Here is a 25,543-nt window from a genome sequence, read left to right as displayed (position 1 = left end):
TCGGGCCATGATACCTCATAAGAGGCGCTATAGGAATCTTTTGGCGTGGCACCTTCCCAAGTAGATGTCATATTGGAAATGATGCCTTGGTGGATTGATTTGTTCTTTCCACCTTGGTCTAGACTTGGGAATGGTTCCTTTATTGGATGTAGATCCTAAGTATATAAATGGCAACGGTTTAACACTGGAATTAGCCCTTAATGAAAGAAAGAATGGAATGTGAAAAGGAATGTCTTTTGAATTATGTTATGTCTAATGAAATGTTTTGATATGGAACGAATTGTGGAAGATGTCTATTTGACATATGTTTTGCAAAGATGAAGTGTTTTTAATGAAAATGTGATAAATCTTTTGGATCACAAACCCGCGTAGATCACGAGACATTTTTGTCTTATGTATCTCTTATTGATGTCATGTATCCCAGGTTGCAATTAAAAAAATATAGATGGAAGATAGAAGTTAAGAGATAGAGAATGAAGTAGAACTTGTTAAGTTCCTTTTTTAAATGATATTGATTTAATTCCTCTTTGTTTTCTACGGTTTGTATGATGTTTAATGGTAACAACTGATGTTTTAAACATAAATGTTTTTGTGGTACCAATTTTTTGTTAAATGTGGGTTAATACCCATAATGATTTTGTTAAAACCATAGCATTTTAATGTTTGAAAAGGTTTGTAAATTTTGGGGTGTTACAAGAAAGTCAACGGTCAATGGTCCACCGCATGGTGGTTTGGTCCAAACAAAACTGACGTGACTCATATGACCATCGCATCGTGGTGAATCTGGTAGGCTAATACTTCCTAAGCACTTAATCCATTGATTCTAAGTCCCATACTTTCATAAAGGAATAATAATAACTTAACTCATGGTCCATAAAAATCACAACTTTGTGGACATGCATGTCCAACGCATGTCTCACACCAATCTAAGTCTAAAATGGTAAAAATATAGTCATAACTCCATGTATGGAACCAAATGGTGATTAAAGACCATATTCATAACACAAAACACTCATGTGACCCCGAGGAACAACAAAGTTGCATCCTTTATTCTAGAGTTTTCCGAAACTCCATCCAAACTCCATGGAAATAACTAAAACAAGCTTAAATCTCAAAATCTAAAGAGTGACAAGCATAAACATTGTAAAACATGGTTAAAATAGGTCAACGTTCGTCAATCAAGCCAACACAAACTCTTTTGTAATAGGACCTATTTTGTATTATTCCTTGTTTTTAAATGAAAATGAATTCATTACACTTAGAACTGCATGCAAAATACCCTTTATGTCTCTAATAGTTGATGATCGTTAAAGAACGAAATACTATTCACAAAAATGAGTGTTGATTAATACATGAAAAATAAAATGTATATGTTAAGAATACTTAGGAGCAAATGAAACTCTAATTGGATAGTACTTGCTAAAACAACTTTGTACATATAAAGATGGCCGAAAATGAAAATTGTATGCAAAAGTTATACTCGTTTTAAGAAAAACAATTCAGTTATATAACTGGTTTTTCATGAAACGAAAATCGGAATGATTTGTTAGGATAGCTACTCAATTTGTTAAACGCATTTTATCACGTTTTTGAAATCAGACTCTTCCATAATATTTGATTTTATTATCGGAATATTTTTCACTCAGAGTTATGTCACTTTCAAGAAATACATCAATTACAAAAGTTAAAAATATAAACGTAATTAACTTCGAAGATATATTTAACATAGATTTATCTCTCGTATGAAATTTTCGATCACATATTCAAAACCAACACGTTCGAGACAATTGACAGGCATGTTCGGAAAATTTTCTTGAAAACGGTAATCGGCTACGTTTTTTTAGGCAACACGTAGCTTGAAGACACGTAGCTTGAAGAGAGGGGGTGAAAGTGAAAGCCTCATAATTCTTTGCTCAAATATTTTTTTGCTATAAATAGCAATTGAAAGCCTCATAATTCTTTGCTCATACTCCTTATTTGTCTCCTCTTTCCCTCTCGGTCTCCCCTCTTCTTTTCAGATTCCTTTTCTAGTGCCGATGACGAGGTCTGGCCACCAGTGACCACTGTATCCCACCTTCCTCCACCCATATCCGCCACCATCGTTGTTGTTGCTTGTGTCCGAAGAGTCTGATATGGTGAACAAACTCTGAAGAAGTTGTTGTCGATGCTAAACCAACCGACATAAACCCACGTTGGCCGCCACGCACCGCTGTGGACGTTGTTCCATTAAAAAAGTTTTCCGTTCAAAAAGTCTGACAACAAAAACGAAAACAACACTTGATCTCGAAAACGACAATTCATTACGCTTCTAGGGTGAGTTCTACAACCCTTTCAAGCTTTTTATGTTTTCGGGGGAGAATAAATACACATCTTATCTTTACGTCTTTATAAACTTTTTATCGTTTTTTTAAAAGTTTATATGTTTCTTATTTACATTGTGTTTATATCTAGTAGTCGCTAAGAATGAATAGATCAAATCATATAAACATACATGTCTAACAAAATGAAAAGTTCTATACTTTTATATCTTAAAAACGACCAACAATATAGTTTTTGTTATAATCATAAACAATAATAGTCACTTTATTGTTCGTGAACATTACTGGTAAAGAAAGTCATTTAATGTCATTTTTAGTTAAAAAAAAAAGATACTTTTACTGCTTCATGAATTTGTACATTTATTTGGAATTTTTTTTATCAAAAGGGTAATACCCAGATCTTGTCAAAATACAACTGTTATGTTGTACAAATGTCAACAGAAAACTAAAATATAGTTTTTAGGTGATGAACGGACAATAAATTTAGTAAACTTTATAACTCTAAGTTTAGAACATGCAATCACACTTATAGAACAAGTTGAAATGAACAAATGAACTAGAACGATTTGAAATGAGCAACTAAACTAGAACGATTCGACTAACTTTTTAACTTAAAGTTTAGGACACAGAGTTGTACATTTTTAGAACTATGTGTCTGATTAAGTCTTTAGTCTAGAAACTTAAGGTTTTAGATGCACACACACACACTTAATGTTGGAACCGTTAAGTCTATATGAAATAATTCTTCATCAACTAAGTATAAAACCCTAGAAAAGTCTTCTTCCTATAATCGTTAATCATGTGTGAGCTAGGGAGTTATATATAATTTGGGAGAAATTTATATGCATTGACAACCCTACCGATGGTTGCTAGCTACAAACCTGACCTTACAGGTCAACCCGAGTGACAATTGTTTTACCTTTTTGTTTTGTGTTCACAACATTGATGAAGCATTGGCAATGTTCTCGACACGCCTCTTTGCAATGCCACCTAGAAGCTAAATTGTCTAAATAGCACGGTTATAGTTTCATGTAGCGCTAGTTGCACTCTAAGACTTGTAAACTTGTATGTTATACAATCTGTAAGTATCATAAACGCCTAAACGTAGAGTGCTTGAACTTACATAGGTATAAAACTTATAATATAAGTAAACAATTATACCCAGCACACACTCTCTAATGGTAGAACAAATTATAAGTCAGGTAGGTACTTATGTTTGTTTTATACTTTTTGGTTTAGAAAAAGTAGTATTTTATATAAGCATAAAACATGTATATAACTCGTTTTATTTTATATGTATTGGTTAGAAAAAGAACTTGTTTTATAAAAATTGTTAACCAGACAAAATTTTATGGATACACTTTGGTTATAAAAGTACAGCATGTCAAAACCAATAAAATTCACCAACATTATGCTGACGTATTTTTCCAAACACACGTATTCTCGGGAAAGTAAGAAGACGGGTGTCACCCTCATAAAAAGGGATCTACTTATCAATACTTGTTTTATTTTAAGTCTGACCGTTATAGCACGTTTTTGTAATTTGAACCTTCATGTAATAATACATCAGACTATGTAACTTCTAGTTCCGTTTTACTAGAAGTTTGTAATTTTTATTGTTATTTTTGTACTATTCAATGTATGTTCAGTAATTGTGATCCATGACTACATCTCACAGACTGGCGTTTCTACCATCGGTCGGGGGTGTGACAGATTGGTATCTGAGCTATTGGCTATAGTGAACAAGTACTTTCTTAGGAAAGCATGGCTAAAGCCTAGGGCTTACTCTCTTAGGTTTAGGTATATCCATTAACCTAAAAATAAAAAGTAATATTAATTATACTATTGAGGGACTACTTTCAGGAATAGTGGCAGGATATACATGTTGCTAGGGTTGCTAGATTTTAGAAAAGCTATACATCAAAATAATCTTGCCCTATGACAGCCTTGACTGGCCAGTGCCCTATCAACCAGACCTGAAGTAAAAAACAATACTTAATAATACATGTGAACACAAAAAAAAAAAAAACACAAGATATAGAGTTATATATGTAAGAATCTGACCCACGATGAGAACACATGTATATACAACCTAAACATACACAAAACACGAACCCTTGATAAGAATACAACGCAAGGTTTTAGGTCATATACCTTAACTAAGTTTGGTCTACATGGGCTGAACCACAACTAAACATATACTAATCACCTATGTTTAATTATGGGTAGACTGACACACAACTAAACTTGGATTCAGTAGCTAATAGACTAAAATGTTTGGAAATTCTAGGAGACTCAAGAAAGATCACAGTTCAATATAAAACACTTATGAGCTCGAATTCAAGTATCATCTTATACCTGAAGTATTCTTATAAAAATCTTAGCCCTTATAAACATCAATCATGTCTGACGTTTATGAATATTTTAAGAAATATGTACGCTTGCGGATCGTAAAGAACTATGGCTTAGGTATTAAATTACTCTTTTTCTTTATGTTGTGAGCCATCCAAGTTCAATGAAAAGATGCCTAAACTTTCCCTTTTTTCCTTATGTGGCCCTTTTAAAGGAGAAACCAACAGAATTAGAAAAAGCACAAAACATGAAAGTTGTAGGGAATTTTGTCTAGTTTCCAAAACATCTCGATTAAAGTAAATCAGAACTCCAGATATTGATATGTTATAAAAACATTGAGTAGTGGTCAAATTTCCCTACAACATTTTCTTCATGATTTTGCACAGTTTATCCCAATACTTGATACTTTGCTTTTACTCATTCTACTTATAGGTTTCACCCGTTGTGGTACTATATAATTACCTACACATAATATTCAAAGTAGGTCCATTCTTAAGTAAACCCACTTAATTTCAACACATTTAACATAATTGTAGTATTGTCACTTATACATACAATGATATATTCACATGACTGATACTCTTTTTGAACCAATTATAATAGGAAGAAACAATGTCTCCTAAGAGATATACGAGTGGTCGCCTAATCCCTACACCATCACTAGACACAACTACAATCAAGTTAATGATTGCATAATAGGTAAGTAACACCTTGGCTAGCTATGAAGCCAATAGGAACAACGCCCTAGAGCAGAGTGGAGTTAGAAGAAATATCCATGGAAATAATAGTAACCTCCCTAAGGCTTGCACATATGAGGAATTCATGAACTACCTACCCAGATCCTTATACGAAAATGGTGTTATAGGATTGGCCCTTTGTGTTGAAAAGATGGAATCAATATTCCTTATCAGTTTATGTGTAGAAAACTGTCATGTTAAGTTTGCAAAATCCACCTTTATAAATGCATCCCTTTCCTTGTGGAACGACTATAAAAAATAATGGGTGTTGACTCGGCCTATTCCATAACTTGGGAAGAACTAAATTTGATGCTCATAGAAAAATATTTCCCTAGAGATGAAATAAAAAATTAGAGCAAGAAGTATGGAGCTTAACCATTAATGGAACCAAGGTTTAAGCATACACATCCCTATTCAGTGATATTGAAATGCTATGTCCAAGTATTGTGACCCTAGAGGACAAGAAGATTGATAGGGATATAAAAGGTATGGCCCTACTAATACGAGAGATGGTTACATCTTTTAGACCCAACACCTTTAATTATGGAAAGAAATTGGTCATCATCCTAACAAACTAGTTGGTATGCCAAGAAACCATGATCAAGAAAGAGGATGCCACAAGAGTTGAGGATAAAAAAAAAAAGGAAATATGATGTAGGTCCATGGGAAACTCAATCCAAACCGCTTGAAAGAAGAAAAACACCAAGAAATCTTATATTGCTTAAACACTACACAAAAGCAATACTTTGGAAATCTCCCCAAATGTGACCAATGTAACTATCAGTACTTGGGTGAATGCAAAGAGTTAATCTATCACCATTGTAACAAGAATGGTCATACCAACAAGAATTATTGAAAAACAACACCCCCACAAGAGAAGCGGCATTTCGGGAAGCAACCATTATGTATCCAGTGCAACCGTCATCACGTAGGCGAATGCTACTTCTGCAACAGGTGCAAAAGAAAGGGGTACGCTGCCAAATTTTACAGGACCCTAACACCTAAAAAAACAAACCAGAGTACTGATGCAGGATCAGGCTCTGGTGGAGGAAAAACTTATTATGGGTGGGGTGAAGTCAAGCATTTCAAGAGAGACTACCAAGATTTGAAGAATAAGAAAGTAAAGCACCTGTTCTAACAATATTTTATGAAAAGTTGTATGGTGCCCTTGAGTAATATAGGAACCCTGATCATTTATAGGGACAAGTTAGGACAAAACCTCAAACTCATCTCCTACATGAGGGCTCAGAATATCTATAAAACAAGCACTACGCTCTATTGAAAAATGAGGTAGATGAAAGGAGTAAGGCGATCAAAGACATACCTCAGGTATGCAACCTATCTTAATGTATTTCCTGAAGATCTACCTGGAATACCACCATTTCGACAATTTGAGTTCCGATTGACTTCTTCCCATGAGCAACAACAATAGAAATGTCTCCATATGGGTGGACTCCATCACAGATATGAGAGCTATCTAGCGAATTACAAGGACTTTATTAGAAAAAGTTTATCACCTTAGAGAGCATCATTTCTATTTTTCAACAAGAAAGTCGGACCCTTTCGAATATATATCGATTGTCATGACCTGAACGAATTAACGATTATGAATCATTACTTTCTCCTAAGAATTGATGATTCGTTTGTTCGGTTACAAGGATCCAACTATTGCTCCAAGAAAAATCTAAGACCATGATATCATTAGCTCATGAAACTGGAAAGAGATTATGCCAAAGATAGCATTTAGAACTCGATATGATCATTACGAGTTTCTAATTACACCTTTTAGATGATCAATGCTCTAGCAATAGTCATAACCATGATTGAAAATCATGCTTGTACAAATTTGTAATCATATTTATCAATGATATATTGATATACTCATGAATACAGGAGGTACACCACCAACACTTATGGCTAGTTCTTGAACTTCTGAAGTTCTACTCTAAATTCTCTAACTATGAGTTATGAATTAGAGAAGTACACTTTTAGGGCATGTGTTTAACAACGAAGGGAACTATGTCGACCCTTTTAAGAATGAAGCTACATTCCAGAAGTTGAAACAAATATTGTGACACGCACTAATCTTATCCCTTCCTAGAGGAACAGAGGACTTCATCATTTAGCGTGACACATAAAAACAAGGTTTGGGGTGTGTGTTGATGCAAAAAGGACCAGTTTATTACATGTACTTCGCTATAACTCAAAGTGCATGAGAATGACTTCATTACCCATGACCTTGAACCGAGACTTGTAGTTTTACCTAAACGAGTTGGATACATTACATGTACGGTACAAAGTGTGACATTTTTACAGTTCATAAAAGCCTCTAAACACTTCTTCAAGGAAAAAGAACTCAACATGAGGTAGTGATGATGAGTTGAGTTGTTAATAGATTAAGAATGTGAAATGTGTTATCATCCTGACAAGGATAAAGTTCTAGAAGGTGTCGTGAGCCGAATTGAATGAACCAAACCTCGTCGGGTACGAACATGAACAATGATTGTCCACTCAAACCTTACCGCATAGATTCAAGAAGCTCAAGTCGAGGTCCTAAAATAGGAGAATTGTAACATACCCCTCTGGCACGTATCACAATATTGTCCGCTTTGGGCTCCCGATGAAAAAACTTCCCATCCCATATGGTACGTATCAAAATATTTTTCGCTTTGGGCTCCCAGCATGAAAACTTTCCAGGGGGTCAGCCATCCCTGAATAGTTCTCACCCAAGCATGCTTAACTGCATAGTTCTTATGGGATCCACTGCCCTCACGACTTTAAAACACATTGTAACATGGAAGGTATCAACACCCCTTATAAGGAATGCTTAGTTCTCCTTCCCAACCAATATGGAATCAGGTTCAACCCACCTTCACCCCTCATTATAGGTTTCGACGTCCCCGTCGAACACATCGACCCGTGCCCCATCTCTGATACCATTTGTAACATCCCCATTTGGCACGTATCAAAATATTGTTTGCTTTGCGCTCCCAGCATGAAAACTTCCTCAGGGTCACCTAACCCTGAATTGATCTCACTTGGCCACACTTAACTGCAGATTTCTTATAGGATCTGTTGCCCTCACGGCATTAAAACACGTTGTGACAAGGAAGGTATCCACACACCTTATAAGGAAATGTTTCGTTCTCCTTCCAAGCTGATGTGGGACACTACTAGAAAACAACCCTTTAATGACGCGCAAACAATGACACTCGCTGATAGAGGACGCGCATTTGTGCGTGCCTTAAAAAATAATGTCATTTTTGCAAAATTTGAAGGATAGAAGACACGTATTTATGCGTGCCCTAAAATTCGTGTCCGAAAAGAAAAAAAATGAAATACGGAGGGCGCCTTTCATAAACCGTGCGTCGTCTAAATGTGTCACTTTATTACATTTAATGAAACACGCGTTTTTAAGGCGGGATTTCACCTGCCTATTGAATCCCAAAAATTAAACCACCCGCCTCTTCCAATTAGCAAGAAAAATCCCTAGGTCTTCGTCTCACCTAACGCTCTTACAGTTCTGTGTTTTTTGTGACTCATTTCAAGAAGGATCTTTTTCATTTCTCTTATATGTTTGATATGTTTGATGATACTTTAGATCGTGAAGATGAGGAGAGGTTGAATTTTGAGAGGCAAATTGGTGTGCGTGAATCTCAAAATGTGATTGCCTATGAAGAAATGGAATAGAGCATTCCTCCCATGGGCTGAATCTTTTGCTTTATCTGTTCACTCCTTCCCCTAACCATGGCCTTCTTCAATCCAAACCAGGTATGAACATATATCTCAGTATGTATATGTAAGGCCTTGTTTGATAAGCCTCTTACCGGGTCCAGTAAGAGGTTATGTGTGACTCGGTCCGAATCAGGGCGTTTGATAAGACCACTTAAACCTCTTACTCGGTCCATAGACCACTTACCGAGTCATTCAAAAATAACGCTGACTAAGAAATTAGACCAAGTTGCCCTGCTACGCCTCTCTTCTATCTTCTTCTCATCAATGTTGAAATCATCTTGACTGGACAACATCTGAAATCATCTGGGCAACACTCTGAAATCGATACTGAAATTGCATCTTCTCCATTTAAAATCGACGCTGATTTCACCACCATCTGGAATCGATTCTGAAAATTTTTGGGTATTTTCTCCTTCACTCACCCAAATCAATACTCTCCTTCACAACCAAATCAACCCTCTCATTCACGAAAAAATTGAGGCCTCCCCTCCAGCCCCTTTTCCCATCGATGCCAACCCTCCAAAGATTCTTCATGTTGACGCCGACCCTATGGTACCTCTTCTAGTGAAAGCATTGTGGGTGTTGAGTGCTATTTGAAATGCAATTTGTTCGATTTTTTTGCCATTGGGTAAGTATATGATATTATATTCTTTGTTTATGGATGTAATTGTTTGATTTTTGTCAGAGTGTGGAGTTTGATTACATCCATGAAACTGTTGGAATTGTTGATTCTGCCTCATTTTCATCAATGAAATTGATCAATGATCCTGCATCTATAAATGGATTGGAAAAAGATTTGATGATCACACATTTAATCTATGAAAGCTCAAAACTTTTTCAATCAAAAAGAACTTGTAAAGATTCGTCAATGATAGGAGTCTTGGAAAAATCCCAATTTTTTTTAGAAGTTGTTGAAGAAAATTCGTTAACTGCACCTCCTATTTCTAAAAGTTCTCAATCTTATTATGATGACGAGGTTCTTGAAGATGAATTTGATTTCACAGATGAAGAGAGTCGAGACTAAAAGTAATAGTGATAACGAGGAAGAAAACACCACTAAAAATAACAAGATCCCAAGAAAGGGTAGAATGGTAATTTCTGATGACAAAGATGATGAAGGGGTAAAGTTAAGGTTAAGAGGAAAGACTTTGGATATGCAATATGAAAAAGAAACCTATCAGGTAACCATAATGCAATGATATTGGGTCTGATCCAGGAAACATGTCATCAGATAACCATAATGCAATGATGACACGTGGCAGCATTGAGGATACAAACCAACTTACACTCTCTTTCCAGGGTTAGGTTTATGTGTTTGATTCAGTCTCTCTTGAAAAGGTATGAACTTTTATGAATCTGTTTGACTTATGAGTTATGAGTCGTTATGTAATAAAAAGAAATGAAGTCGTGTTGTTGATCAGGTTCAAGTTGTTCTTTTACTATTGGGTGGGCATGAAACATCTTCAAGCATGACTTACATGTCATTAACCCAATATCAGCAGAGTAACAGGGTATATAACTAATATGTATGAGGCAATGATACAGTTTTACCTTTTATTTTATTGGGTATATTTACATTAAAAAACAAATTTTAGCTTAATCATTAAGAATGACTAAATGAGATGTTTTTTGGGGTGCAGGATAACGGAACGAATAGTATTGGTCTGCCACATAAGGAATCAACAGTAGCATGTTGTGATGAAGTTGACTCCCTTGCTAAGGTAAGAAACTAAGAACCAAGAACAATATAATCTAAGTGAAATTAAGGCATTTATTTTCAATCAAAATATGAAAAGGTTAAAGCTGATTCGACATATTCTTTTCTGATTATCAGTCAATTGGAGCTGTAAACACCATTGTCAGGAAACCCACTGATGGAAAGCTCATTAGTTACAACACAGATTGTGATCATATATATATATATATATATATATATATATATATATATATATATATATATATATATATTAATCTCAGCATTTGCTTCAGTTGCAGGAATTGCCTTTTATTTAATCTTTAAATTGACTTGTATTTCAGGTCAACACGAAGTTCTTGCCTCAGGCCCCATTGAGGATCTAATAGCACATAGGGAGCATCGGTAGTTCACCCTGAAATCTTTTCTTATGTGCCGTTTTTTTTTTGGATTTGTTTATATATTTTTTATTTTTACTTGTCAGATATTGTATCTCTGGATCATCTCTTCTTGCAGCCATGGATGAAAGTAATCAAGTTTCTTCTGGTGATTTAGATAAGGAACAAGCTGATAGATCACAAGTAAATAGAGAAAATTTGAAGGAAAATATAAGTTCTTCTCAACCTGGGGATGATTGAAGTGGAAGAGGTCAGCCCACAGTTGATATAGCAGAAGTTTTAAGGCGATGGACTCATGCCTTACAGCGTATACATAAACAGTTACTTCACCTGGTATTTTTTTTTATATCAAATGTACCTACCTTTCTTATTTTTGTAATAATAATTGTTATTATGGGTAAAAAATAAAGTACACTGCTTATACTGGTAAAAAGAGTGAAGTACGTTTAATTTGAATAATATCTGAGTTGATTATAGGCAAAGGCGAATGGTGGTGAAGGTCCGGATCTTCTTCGAAGTGCAAGTGATGGTGGTACAAGTGGCCATGCTGAATCTTTAGCTACAACACTTTCTGAACATCGACAACATTTAGCTAGCATACAGGCATGTTAATGTTAATAATACTCATTGCTTTTCCTTAAAATCAAGATTCATATAGTATTTACAGTTTTGCCCTTTGTTATCTTATGTAGGTGCTTGTTAATCAACTGAAAGGTGTTGCCCCCACAATACAAAATTCAATATCAGAGCTTGATGTACATGGTGATGATGTAAATCAAAGTAATGAAAAATATGAAGACGCTTCAGAGGCTGGAAATGAACTTGTAAGTATCTAATCTACTAGTTTCTTGATCCTTGTAACTTTTTATTCAAACTTTTTGCTGATTCTTTTGGAGTTGATTGTAGGTAGGAGTTGTCTCTGATGAGAATTTATTGGAACTTCCGGAGTTAGAAATGTCATCAAAAACAGCTGATACTGTGAAAGAGCCAGAGGACTGATGGAATTGGGAGTTTACCCTATGGTCCTCATGTCTCAAATGGCTGCACTTATTATGGACATTATTTGCTGGAACATATCAAGTAACTGAAGCTAGTGCTGACTCATTGTTTGATGGTAGAAGCTGTAAGTTCTTCTCAACTTTTTTCTTTATTATTATATTTTGATTACTATAAACTGAAACTATGGATAGGTAAACGAAACTAGTTGCTAATTCTTGCGTTTAAACTTTTAATTTTGTGTTTTTTTCTTTGTTTAAAATTTGTTAAGAGTTTTTTTAATAGATTATAGCCTTGGAATCCATACGAGACACTGGAGCAGTTGCAAGTTCTCTGGCTACTGAAGGCTTGATATTCTAGCACAAACAATCCAGGTGCCACCTAGTTATTAAAGTTATATTTGTAAACAGGTATATAAATACAAAGGCATTTCGGTCATTATACCCCCATAAAAGTTTTTAAAAAAGATAGGTAACTATGTGTTGCGCTTAATTTATGGATTGATAACATTAAAAAAAATCACATCTCATAGTATTTTCAAATATATACACATTTCTCCTTTTGTCTTACAATTGTTATATTGAATGTTCAGGATGATTTAGATAACATAACTCGTTTTCTAATACTAGCAAGAGAACCTATAATCCCAGGAATTGACAATCCCCGTAAGGTAACAAAAAAGATAATTTATTTTATTGTATTTTAAATCAAATTATCAAATCATATATAAACTACCCAAACAATATTCAAATTTTATTTTATCGCCTCAATTTTGCAGACGAGCATTGTGTTTACATTAGAAGAAGGCCATTGGGTCTTGTTCAATGCTTTAGCTGTGTTTGGTCTAAGGGAGATCAACTTATCAAAAGCAAGTTATTTTTTTCACCCTTTTATTTAATATTTTTGTGATTGAATGAAAGTCTTAATGAAAGTAATTGACAACCCTTTTTCTGTAAATGAAGTTGTGATTGTGGGAGAGGTGTTGTGTTTTTCTCTGTTGCTAGGTAACCTTTTCAACAATAGCATTCTACTTAAGCAGGTGAGTAATCAAGATTAAGGGAGACTTGTGATCATGTTCGGCATTCCTTTCCAGTAAGAAACCGAGTTGTATGATTATTTGTTAGTTTTATAGGAATGTATAACCCATGGCAATGTATTATTTTTGTTTAACATTTGAATGATTCTTTGTATGACATTATAATTTGTGCAATTTATTTTATTTTTTGAGTATGAAATTTTATTTTATATTATGCAATGGATTGTATTTTTTTGTATATGGTATTTTATTTCTATTATGAGAAATTAAATGCAAATTTAATACAAAAATTAATAAATATATAAATTTATTATTTTTTTTAAATTTAAATTTACGATATGCAAAAATGTGTGTCATCTTCATTTATGACATGGCGTTTCTTGACAGGGGCTTTCTTGATACACATTGTGTGTCATTAACACGCGCGTCGTAAGGTTACGACACGCGAATGTGTGTCGTCTTCCTTTATGACAGGGCCTTCCTTGATACGCATTACGTGTCGTAATTGCGCGTCGTAAATGTGCGCTGTCTCTCTTTATGACAGGGCCTTCCTTAACGCGCATTTGCACGTCGTCTAAGTCTTTTACGACGCGCAATGAGCGTCGTAAAAGGCTGTTTTTCTAGTAGTGGGATCAGGTACAACCCACCTTTTGTGACAAGGAAAGTATCCACACCCCTTATCATGGTTGTAGAATTCACTACTCAATACATGTTCATCCGCCTACCGAGTAGCAAGTACTCAAGAGTACTCGGGGAGTACTCAGATTCGGAAATTCGCATAGAAATATTTTCAGTGAAATTATATATGTCAAAATCATAAGTTAAAATCATTCGTTGATTGAAATATATAACAAAATTAGATATATGTGAATACCTAAAAACTAAAAAACACACAACGGTCTCACGTCGTGAATAAATACTAAATATTTAAGGTATATATGTAGTAATAGTCATATGTGTGTGTGTTAAATAAGAAACCATTAAGTATATTATACATAATGATCACCAAGTTGTTCGAGTTTTACAACACAACTCGCTTCAGTAAGGGGCCGATCAAGGAGTACTCGGTTTTGTAACTCCCCTCGGTAAGGGGCTGAGTAAGGAGTACTCGGCCAACTCGATGAGTTTTACAACACCGCCCCTAATAAGGAAATGCTTCGTTCTCCTTTCAAGCTGATGTGGGATCAGGTGCAGCTAAGTTGCCCGCCTTCACCCCCCCCCCCCCATGGTCTTACCAAGTGCCATGGGCTCCCCCTATGGTCTTCACATAAGTCAATACATACCAAATAACAAAACCATTGCATATTCAACTATTGAAATCTCATATCAAGTAATGGGTCGGCATAGGTGCGTTTGAACCTTTGGGCCCTAATTGTTTTATGCCTGGACTTGCTCGTGTTATGGGCTTGAATTTATTATTTGGGCTAATGTTGGTATGATTGGGCCTATTAGGCCTTATGGCCCATTATAGAATTGGAATATGATGTTAGGCCCATTAGTAAAGGATAAACTTTTGGGCCATCATGGAGGGACTTGGACTTAGGATTCTGGGCTCTTTGTATATTTATTCAGCGTGAGATTTTGACGGCAAGTATCATAATATTGTCCGCTTTGGGTTCCCGGAGCGTAAACGTCCCAGGGGGTTACCCATCCCTGATATGTTCTCGTCCGAGCATGCTTAACTGCAAAGTTCTTATGGGATCTGTTGCCCTCACGGCTTTAAAAGGCGTCGTGACAGGGAAGGTATCAACACCCCTTATAAGGAATGATTAGTTTTCCTTCCCAGCCGATGTGGGATCAGGTTTAACCCACCTTCACCCCCCCCCCCATTATAGGTTTCAACATCCCCTTCAAATACATCGACCCGTACCCCAGCTCTGATACCATTTGTAACACCCCCTGGGATTTTTTCATGTTGGGAGCCCAAAGCAGACAATATTGTGATACGTGCCAGAGAGGGGTGTTACAAGAACATCATGAGTGAAGCTTTGCATGGAATGGATAAGCAATTTGATCTTGCGGATGATGGAGTATGATACTCAAAGTATTTCGCCCATCCAGGCTCTCACAACATGTATTTAGATCTAAATAAAACTATATTAGTGGCCTAACATGAAAGACCAAATTGCCACTTGTATGGAAAAAGGCCTAACTTACTCTAACGAGTTAAGGAAAAAGAGAAAAGCCCTCAAGTTTACATTAACCACAAGAAATACCCAAGTAGACGTGGTAACCAATCTCATTGGAATTCATTGTGAAACTACCCATAAGACCTTGTGGCTTCTGTGAGATCAAAAGATCTTATGTGCAGGGACAAGGTTTGAGAACTCAAACCTTGAGTTAATGCTTAAGATCATTGTCTACATACTAAGGAATGCTCCAGTCAAGTCTGGCAAGACCAGTCAAGTCTGAGTTAATGCATTCAATAAAATATTCAAGATATTAATGAAGGGTGAAGGTAATGATCAAAGTAAAGATAATAAATGAAGAACAATAAGAATGTTTGAGAGAATAACTTAGAAAGTGAAGTAAACTAGAATATTGCTATATTTGTTTGGACGATCCGTCGTTTGATTTGTCATTGAAAACTCCCATAAAATAGGAGAACATGATACATCGTACAAACTGATTTACATACATAAGATTGGATAACAGAGTTACTCCTGACACTCTGATTATCTAAGTTTGACAAAGAGATCTAGTCCTATGATATGTAACATCAAGATAAATGACAAATACAATTAATACAAATGGATAAACATTGATTCAAAAAAGTTAACATTCCAGACATAACATCCATTCCGGAATGCCTTCATTTGGTTCGAAACACTAACACACAATCTTCTCTTCTCATTCGGACTCAAGTTGTTATTCCGAACTGCACACTGACTTCGCACCAACTTCTGTTTCGAAACTGAGACTGACTTTGGAACTTCAAAAGGTTAAAGATTACTAGAGGCTCACTTTTAGGTTCCAACAGTCTCCCCCTAATTGAATTTTGCAATCAGGTCAGCTCAGTTGGCTTCTTCCTTGATGAATGTGTAAGCTCTGAACAACCAATCCTTGACTTCGATATACCACCGCAATTGACTCACAAACTTTGATTTCACATGCTCAAGAGCATCAGACCTGGATGCACGGCTGATGAACTTTTGAAGAGCCCTAGTAGGAACTAGGTGTTTGTCAGGGACCGAAAGAAGTCCTTCTTTTTTGTCTTCCTAGTTTTGTAAACAAACCCTAGAACCGGATCATCCATGGGTCCTTCTGCTAGCAACTCGACTTCTGGTAGAACGTAGTCGATTTTGGCAAGAAAGTTTTTAGTTCCGAATAGGTGTGCTAGCTCGTAGTCGCATCTGCAAAATTCAACAACATTGTCCTAAAGGAAACTTAAGGTTACATGATAAGCACCCATGCTGAGATCATCATTTTGAAGACTATGGAGATGAGCAGCAATGGTCAGAACGGCGTTCGGATTGATTGTTGGGAAATCAGCATCAGTAATGGTGCGGTAGGTTGGTTTGTTCCGGATGAAGTGATACCGGAACATTGTGCAGTTAAGTTCAAATTTTTTCAAGATCTTCCTTCCGAACCCAAAGATCTTTGTTATCCTCTTCCTCGACCACAGTTCCTTTCGAGGTTGTGCTTTCTTGGAGTAGAAGGTTTCGAGTCTTTCACGCTCAGTCTGGATGGTCAGCTCTGGATTATCATTGGGGTGGAAAGGAGCAAACTTCATGTACAACTTGTTGTACGGAGAGAAAGGCAGATCAAGTTGTTCTGAATCATCGGTGGGAATGTCATGGTACATGAAGGGTGCTATGTCTGAATCATGGAGGATTCCTTCTCGGCATAGAGGAGAGATACCCTTAGAGTTGTTTGCGGAGTCTGAGATGCGGGAGCAGCATCCAGAGTTGTTTGCGGACCACGACTTCGGGGGCGAAGTCTAATTGTAGTGGGGGAGAATTGTAACATCCAAAAACCCAGGTATACCTTGTGAACCCTAATCTTTAAGCAATTGTCCATATTGGACCTTGATAAGAAAAGGGTGGTAGACGGGTACGCGGGGCGTACTAGAGTGTACGCTCAGCGTACTCGTGTGCGTGGTTAATCGCAGAGGGTCGCCTAGTATGACAGGCGTACCAAGGTGTACGATGGGCGTACCAGTCCCAGATTTTAACCCTAATATTGAGTGTTTCCCATATTTAGAGTAACTAGATCTGGTATTTAAGCCTTTGTCTTAGCCGATTCAGACCAAAAACCACGAGAAGTGTGAAACTGGGACTTACGTTGGGCGTAATCCCAGTACGTGCAGCGTAGGCAGTCAAGTTCCCCGTTTATGGTTAGCCACGGGGTACGCCCCGCGTACAGAGCTGGTATGCGTTGCGTACTCCCGCTGATGACTTTTGTTGACTTTTAGGGTTTGTTCAAGATTAAGGGCTATTGAGCATTGGAGGGGTAAAATTGTCTTTTACCCTTCTGTGAGTTGTAGAAGGATTAGTATAGCTTCTTGAGGGCGAATATTAATTAGGGATAATTATTATGTGTTAGGCGGGAGCTAGACCCGGGAGTAGAGATCATGATCCCGATTGCGAGATTTTCATTCGATTAGCTTACGAGGTGAGTCTTCTCACTATACTTACCTTGAGTGGTAAGCCTTATGTGTGACCAGAGGGTCTTATGTGCATGAACTATGTAATGAGATATCCTGCTATTTACATGTCTTATGCTTCATGAGTATTATATTGTGATGTTGAGTTGAGGGATCGGTGTCACACCCCGGAACGTTTCCGCCTATTGTTTCGGGGTGTGACACGTCTTTAATTTTGTTCATATTATATATATATGTATGACACTTGTAACATTTTGGTTTCAAACAAATGTAATAATTCTATGTAATGTAATGTTTTGTGTTTTACTACGCTTACTATGTACATTGGTTGCGATATTCATGACGTCCTCTGCCCCGGAACGTTTCCGCCTTTGGTTTCGGGGTGTGACAATCAGAGGGTCCATATGAGTTGTGGGACCATAGGGTCCCACTGAGACACATTGAGCAGAGGGTCTAATTGAGTTATAGCCTCGAGTGGCTACTGTGTTGTGTGTGGTATTTTTGGGAAGTCACTAAGCTTTTATGCTTACCGTGTTATGTGTTATTTATTTCAGGTAGTTCCGAGGATTGCGGCAAGGCACCGACATGATTGTACACACAGGCAGGAGATTTTTTTTATGATTCTGGGATTGTGTTTTCTTTTGTTGCCATTTGAGAAATATGTGTTTTGAGAATTGTGATACAAGTTTTGATTGTGTTAAAAATGAAAGTTTTGGTTGAAAAATTACGCTGTTACAAGTTGGTATCAGAGCCAGGTTTGAGGGATTCGAATGCACCCTCGGGTGTGTTTGGACTCAAACTGAGGATTTGAGAAATATTTTCAAAAAGAGATGAATGTTTCTAAAAATGAGCAAGAGTTTAAGAGAAGTCGACCCGGATCAGTGTGTAGAATCAGCCAGGGTCGAGCGGTGATTTCCCAAAATACCCTCATTTTGTGTTATAAGATATTTTATGTGATATGATGCATGCTAGAGAGTAGGCTAGGTGATTCATATATTAGGACTAGGGTGGCCTGATTTGTGATGCCTTAGCCTAGCGATTTCTGCTATTAGTGTTTAGCTTGAGTATGGGTACCTAGCAGGAGCGAGCCAATGAGAGAACTTCTGTGAGAGTAGATTGTGAGGCAAAGAGTACTTGTAAATTGGGATCTGAGGAGGAGGACTTGGGATGAACACTGATGCGGCGTGGAAGGTAGTATTGGGCCCGTACTACTGGAAGCACCGGATCAGTGAGCGACCCAAGTAAGAATCCTAGGGATGCTAAGGAACAAGTAGGGATGGGTGATCGAGTGTAAGTATGCTCGAGCGAGTCTCTAATAATATTGTGTTGTGTTTCGGAGACATCATGGTGGGGACACGCCACAACCCAGGGAACAGTGGGAGTAGCGATGAGGAGATACGGAGGATGATCCACGAGGAGGTGGTTGCAGCTATCCGATCAGATATTCCGGAGATGTTTGGGTCTATCCAAGCAGATATTCCGTAGATGTTTGGGTCTATCAAGATATTCACTAAGGCTGCTGCTGCCACGGCCACAGCAACTGTCGCTGTTGCTAGGCCACAAGAGGAGACTCGTTGCTGTTCTGAGAGTTCAACAACACGAAGCCACCAGAGTTTGATGGGACACAGGATCTGATTGTTGCTATGAGGTGGATATCCGATATCGATGGGTGTTTTTATATGTGTTCTTGTCCCGACCATTTGAGAGTTTGGTTTGTGCTGAACCAGCTTTTCTTGGAAGCGAAGGACTGGTGGAAGCTTGCAACAGCTGGCTTCACCACTGCAGATCATGCTGCAGTGACATCGGAGAGGTTTGTTCAGATGTTTCGAGACGAGTATGTTCCCCCGGTAGAGAGGTAACGTCTGGCGCAGGAGTTTCTGTCTCTCAGGCAGAAGACAGAGTCTGTGACTGAGATCTCGGGGATGTTCCATGAGAGGGCGATGTTTTACCTCGAACACATGTCCACTGAACAGACACGTGTGAGTCAATATCTAAGCATACTAAGGAGGGACATACGAGAGTTCGTGGCGAACTCGTCGTACCGAACATTGTTCGAGGTCCATGCCAATACCAGGAGGAGAGAGATTAAGCTTGAGCTTCAGACTAGGGAGGATGAGGAGGAGTCACGGGGGAGGGACCGGAGGCCAGTGCAGTCGCAGCCGACGATGAAGTGGGCTAAGCCCGCTGATTCTAGAGTTGGGGGCCAGAAGGGCCGCACCTATGGCAAGTGTGGAAAGAGTCTCGAGGGTTCTTGCTGAATGGGGATCTGCTACAAATGCGGCAATGAGGGGCACATGGCGAAGGATTCCCCCAAGCGATTCTCGGTTTGCTTTAATTGCAACCAGACCAGCCACCGGAAGGCCGAGTGCCCCTAGCTAGTGCGGGGACCAGTGCAGGGATCTGCACCTACTTTTGTGCATGCTTCTGAGAGCCGGCCAGTGAAGGCCGAGATGCCAAGGGCTCGTGGGAGAGTCTTTCAGTTGTCAACGGAGGAGGTCCACGCAGCACCCGATGTCATGGATGGTATGTATTCTTTTATTTACTTATGCTGAGTTTGAGATGTTATGCTTATATTGTGATATGTTTAGGTACTTTCCTTGTGAATTCTATACTTTCTTTGGTGTTATTTGACTTGGGTGCGAGTCGATCTTTCGTGTCATTAGCTTTTAGTCAGCACATCAGTATCCGACGAGAGGCGTGGAGTCGACCTCTGCGAGTTTCTATAGCTAAAGAGCGAGTGGTTTTTGCTACTGAAGAGATTCGAGGATGTATACTCGAGATTTTCGGTGTTCAGTTCCCGATAGATTTGGTACCTATTGCGATGGGGGATGTATGTGTCATCGTGGGCATGGACTAGTTGAGCCGATTCGGAGCCATTATCGACTGCGAGCGTCATTTGGTGACCATACGAGACCCTAGTGGGGGAGTACTTATGGTGTATGGCGAGGGTACCCGATCTAGGTCAGCATTTTGCTCGGCTGCCAGAGCGAGGCAGAGTCTACAGCAGGGATGTAGAGGGTTCGTAGCCTATGTGATGGATACACGAGTTGCCGTAGAGAAGCCAAGTTCGACCAGTAAGGTTCCGATAGTGCTAGAGTTTCCATATGTTTTCCCCAAGGAATTTCCAAGTGTGCCTCCCGAGAGGCAGGTGGAGTTTTGCATCGATTTGGTTTGGGGTGCGGCACCTATTGCCAAGGCACCTTATAGCCTTGCGCCACCGGAGATGCAGGAGTTATCCTTGCAGCTTCAGGAGCTGTTGGGGAAAGGATTCATTCAACCAAGTAGCTCGTCGTGGAGAGCGCCGATCCTTTTTATCAAGAAAAAGGATGGTTCACACCGGATGTGCATTGAGTACCGAGAGTTGAACAAGTTGACGGTCAAGAACCGTTATCCACTACCGACGATCGATGATTTGTTCGATCAGTTGCAGGGAGCTTCTTGGTTCTCCAAGATATACTTGAGGTCGGGATATCACCAGAAGAGGGTGCGGGATGAGGATATCTAGAAGACGGAGTTTAGGACTCGTTATGGGCATTACGAGTTCGTGTTGATGCCTTTCGGGCTCACCAATGCACCAGCAGCGTTCATGGATCTCATGAACCGAGTATGCAGGCCGATGTTGGATCGATCGGTGATCGTGTTCATCGACAATATTCTGGTGTATTCGAGATCCAGGGACCAACATGAGGAGCATCTGAGGGAGATTCTTGGGGTATTGAGATCGGAGAGGCTTTATGCCAAATTCTCTAAGTGTGATTTCTCGTTACAAGAGGTCCAGTTTTTGGGACATCTCGTTAATCGGAATGGGATATTGGTCGATCCGGCCAAGATTGAGGCTATTATGAGATGGGAGGTGTCGAGATCCCTCGCCGAGATTAGGAGCTATCTAGGGTTGGCCGGCTACTATCGGAGATTTATCAGGGATTTCTCCAAGATTGTCGTTCCCCTCACCAGATTGACCCGGAAGGGGGCTGTTTTTTCTTGGGGTCCCAAGCAGCAGACCTCGTTTGAGAATCTTCGCCAGAGATTATGCGCAGCCCCGGTGTTAGCCCTTCCGGAGGGAATGGAGGATTTTTTGGTGTACTGTGACACGTCCATATCAGGGTTGGGTGCAGTGCTTATGCAGAGAGGGCATGTGATAGCATACGCATCGAGGCAGTTGAAGCCTCATCAAACGAGGTATACTACCCACAATTTGGAGTTGGGGGCAGTAGTGTTCACCCTCAAGATATGGCACCATTATTTGTATGGGGTTCGGTGTACCATATACACGGACCACAAGAGTTTCAAGTATCTGATGGATCAGCCCAACCTCAACATGCGTCAGAGGAGATGGTTAGATGTGGTAAAGGATTATGACTGTGAAAACCTGTACCATCCGGGCAAGGCTAATATTTTAGCCGATACTTTGAGCCGCAGGGCGGAGAGTTCCCCGATTCGATATATATGCATGAAGATGACAGTGATGACTCTGGTATTGGATACCATCCGAGAGCCCTAGGCAAAGGCTATGAGACCGGAGAACCGCAAGAGAGACCGGGTGATTGGGCAGGTGTCCGAGTTTGTTACTGATAGCCGAGGGCTTATGACCTTTCACGGTCGGGTTTGGGTGCCGTTTATGGGCGAGGCTCGTAGCATATTGATAGAGGAGGTGCAAAGATCGAGATTTTCGATCCATCCTGGGTCCACTAAGATGTATTTGGATATGAAGAGAGATTACGGGTGGCCCTGTATGAAGAGGGATGTTGCGTGGGTTGTAGAAAGGTGCTTGACATGTTGCCAGGTAAAGGCCGAGCACCAGCGTCCGCACGGAAAGTTGCAGCCATTAGAGGTTCCCCAGTGGAAGTGGGAACAGATTTCTATGGATTTCATCACCAAATTGCCGAGGACCTTGAGGGGTATTGATGTAATTTTGGTGATTGTGGACCGGCTGACGAAGAGCGCTCATTTCCTTGCAATCAGTGAGAGCTCTTCTGCGGAGAGGCTGGCAGAGATATACATGAGAGAGGTGGTGTCTCGGAATGGAGTGCCGATCTTGATTGTGTCAGATAGAGATGTGCGTTTCACTTCTAGGTTCTGGAAGAAGTTTCATGAGGAGTTGGGTACAAGATTGCACTTCAACACTTCTTATCACCCACAGACAGATGGACAGAGTGAGCGAAATACAGACGCTCGAGGACATACTTTGAGCATGTGTTATGGACTTTGGCGGAAGTTGGGACACATACCTACCTTTGGCTGAGTTTTCGTACAACAACAGCCACCATTCGAGTATTAGTATGCCTCCCTTTGAGCTTTTATATGGAAGGAGGTGTCGAACCCCCATCTGTTGGGGAGATGTGGGGCAGCGAGTGATGGGTAGCACCGAGATAGCACTAAAGACAACAGAGCAGATACAACAGGTCAGACAAAGGTTACTGATAGCCCAAAGTCGCCAGAAGAGTTAAGCGGATAGCAGCGATCCAAGATCGAGTTCCAGGTTGGAGACTTTATACTCCTAAAGGTATCTCCTTGGAAAGGAGTGATCCGATTCATGAAGAGGGGTAAGCCGGGACCCCGATACATTGGTCCTTTCAGGGTGACCACGAGATTGGGAAAGGTAACATATCATTTGGAGCTACCTGAGGAGTTGAGTCAGATCCTTACCACCTTCCACGTAGCCCAGTTGAGGAAGTGTATGGCCCAACGAGACGGTAGTGGTACCACTAGAGGATATTCAGGTGGATGCGGGCCTGAATTACATCGAAAGACCGATCGCGATTCTGGATCGAAAGGTGAAGGCTCTGAGGACCAAGGAGGTGCCTTTGGACCACGTTCAGTGGCAGCATCGGAGAGGATCCAAGACGTCTTGCGGATCGGAGTCTGAGATACGGGAGCAGCATCTAGAGTTGTTTGTGGAGCATGACTTCGGGGGGAGAAGTCTCATTGTAGTGGGGGAGAATTGTAACATCCAAAAACCCAGGTATACCTTGTGAACCCTAATCTTTATGCAATTGTCCATCTTGGTCCTTGATAAGAAAAGGGTGGTAGACGGGTACGCGGGGGGTACTAGAGTGTACGCTCAGCGTACTCGTGTGCGTGGTTAATCGCAGAGGGTCGCCTAGTACGCCGAGCGTACCAGGCCCAGATTTTAACCCTAATATTGAGTGTGTCCCCTATTTAAAGAGTGTTATGGCCTCCTTGTGGCCACCATTTCCAGAGACTTAACCTCCCCCAAAACCCTAAATCTCGTTCTTGTAGCAAGAGAGTGCCTTTGAGAGCTTGTAGGTGTTTTCTTGAGCTTTTGGATGGAAAGGAAGCTTTGGAGAAGAAGGAGTTAGAGCCCAAGCTCTTGGATCTAAGCTTAGCAGTGGGAGAGGCTTCATTTGGAGGTAAAAAGCTCCAAGCTTTCCTACTCATTTGATGGGTTCATGTGTGGGGTGTTTTAGGGTTTTTGTCCCCAAAGTTGATGGCTTTATGAGTTGATAAGCCCCTAGAACCCGAGATCTATCCCATGTTGGCTTATTTTGTGTTATTGAGCCATAAAAATCTAGTCTTGGTCATTAAGAGTTAACCATGCATGGGTTATGAGTCTTTTAAGGAAGGAAATGGCATGATTTGGGGGTTGGTGACCTTTAAAGCCATGCAAAGGCTTAAAGTCACTGGCTTTATGGATTAAGAGGCATTAGAGTAACTAGATCTAGGATTTGAGCCTTTGTCTTAGCCAATTCAGACCAAAAACCATGATAAGTTTGAAACTTGGACTTACGTCGGGCGTAATCCCAGTACGCGCAGCGTATGGAGTCAAGTTCCCTGTTTCTAGTTAGCCACGAGGTACGCCCCGCGTATAGAGCTAGTACGCGCCGCATACTCCCGCTGTTGACTTTTAGAGTTTGGTCAAGATTGAGGGCTATAGAGCATTGGAGGGGTAAAATGTTTTTTACCCTTCTGTGAGTTGTAGAAGGATTAGTCTAGCTTCTTGAGGGCCAATATTAATTAGGGATAATTTTTATATGTTAGGCGGGAGCTAGACCCGGGAGTAGAGATCATGATCCCGATTGCGAGATTTTCATTCGATTAGCTTACGAGGTGAGTCTTCTCACTATACTTACCTTGAGTGGTAAGCCTTATGTGTGACCAGAGGGTCTTATGTGCATGAACTGTGTAATGAGATATCCTGCTATTTACTTGTGTTATGCTTTATGAGTATTATATTGTGATACTGAGTTGAGGGATCGGAGGGTCCATATGAGTTGTGGGACAAGAGGGTCCCACTGGGACACATTGACCAGAGGCTCTAATTGAGTTATAGCCTCGTGTGGCTACTATGTTGTGTGTGGTATTTTTGGGAACTCACTAAGCTTTTATGCTTAACGTGTTATGTGTTCCAGGTAGTTCCTAGGATCGCGGCAAGGCATCGGCATGATTGTACACACCGACAGGAGATTACTTTTATGATTCTAGGATTGTGTTTCCTTCTGTTGACATTTGAGAAATATGTGTTTGAGAATTATGATACAAGTTTTTACTGTGTTAAAAATGAAAATTTTGGTTGAAAAATATGTTGTTACACTTGGCCACTTCCAGTGGGCTCAATGGAGACTTGGGTAGATTGTGTTGGGTTGAACACCATTGATGTCTCCAAATGTTTCTTAAGATGAATAGATCTGGAACGAATTAAGGCCAACATATG

General features: G+C 39.6%; 1 long non-coding RNA gene across 1 annotated transcript; it reads left to right on the top strand.

Annotated features, from left to right (window-relative positions):
* Nucleotides 1-11,310: 11,310 nt before the first annotated feature.
* Nucleotides 11,311-11,969, top strand: LOC122197053 (uncharacterized). The gene is made up of 2 exons (XR_006189838.2): nt 11,311-11,566; nt 11,711-11,969. It is a non-coding gene; the product is annotated as an uncharacterized LOC122197053 (long non-coding RNA).
* The last annotated feature ends 13,574 nt before the right edge of the window (nt 11,970-25,543 follow it).

Source organism: Lactuca sativa, chromosome 3 (genome assembly GCF_002870075.4).
Source record: "Lactuca sativa cultivar Salinas chromosome 3, Lsat_Salinas_v11, whole genome shotgun sequence".
Classification (NCBI taxonomy): Eukaryota; Viridiplantae; Streptophyta; class Magnoliopsida; order Asterales; family Asteraceae; genus Lactuca; species Lactuca sativa.
The sequence above is the reverse complement of the archived record's forward strand: the minus strand, read 5'-3'. Positions and strand labels throughout refer to the sequence as shown.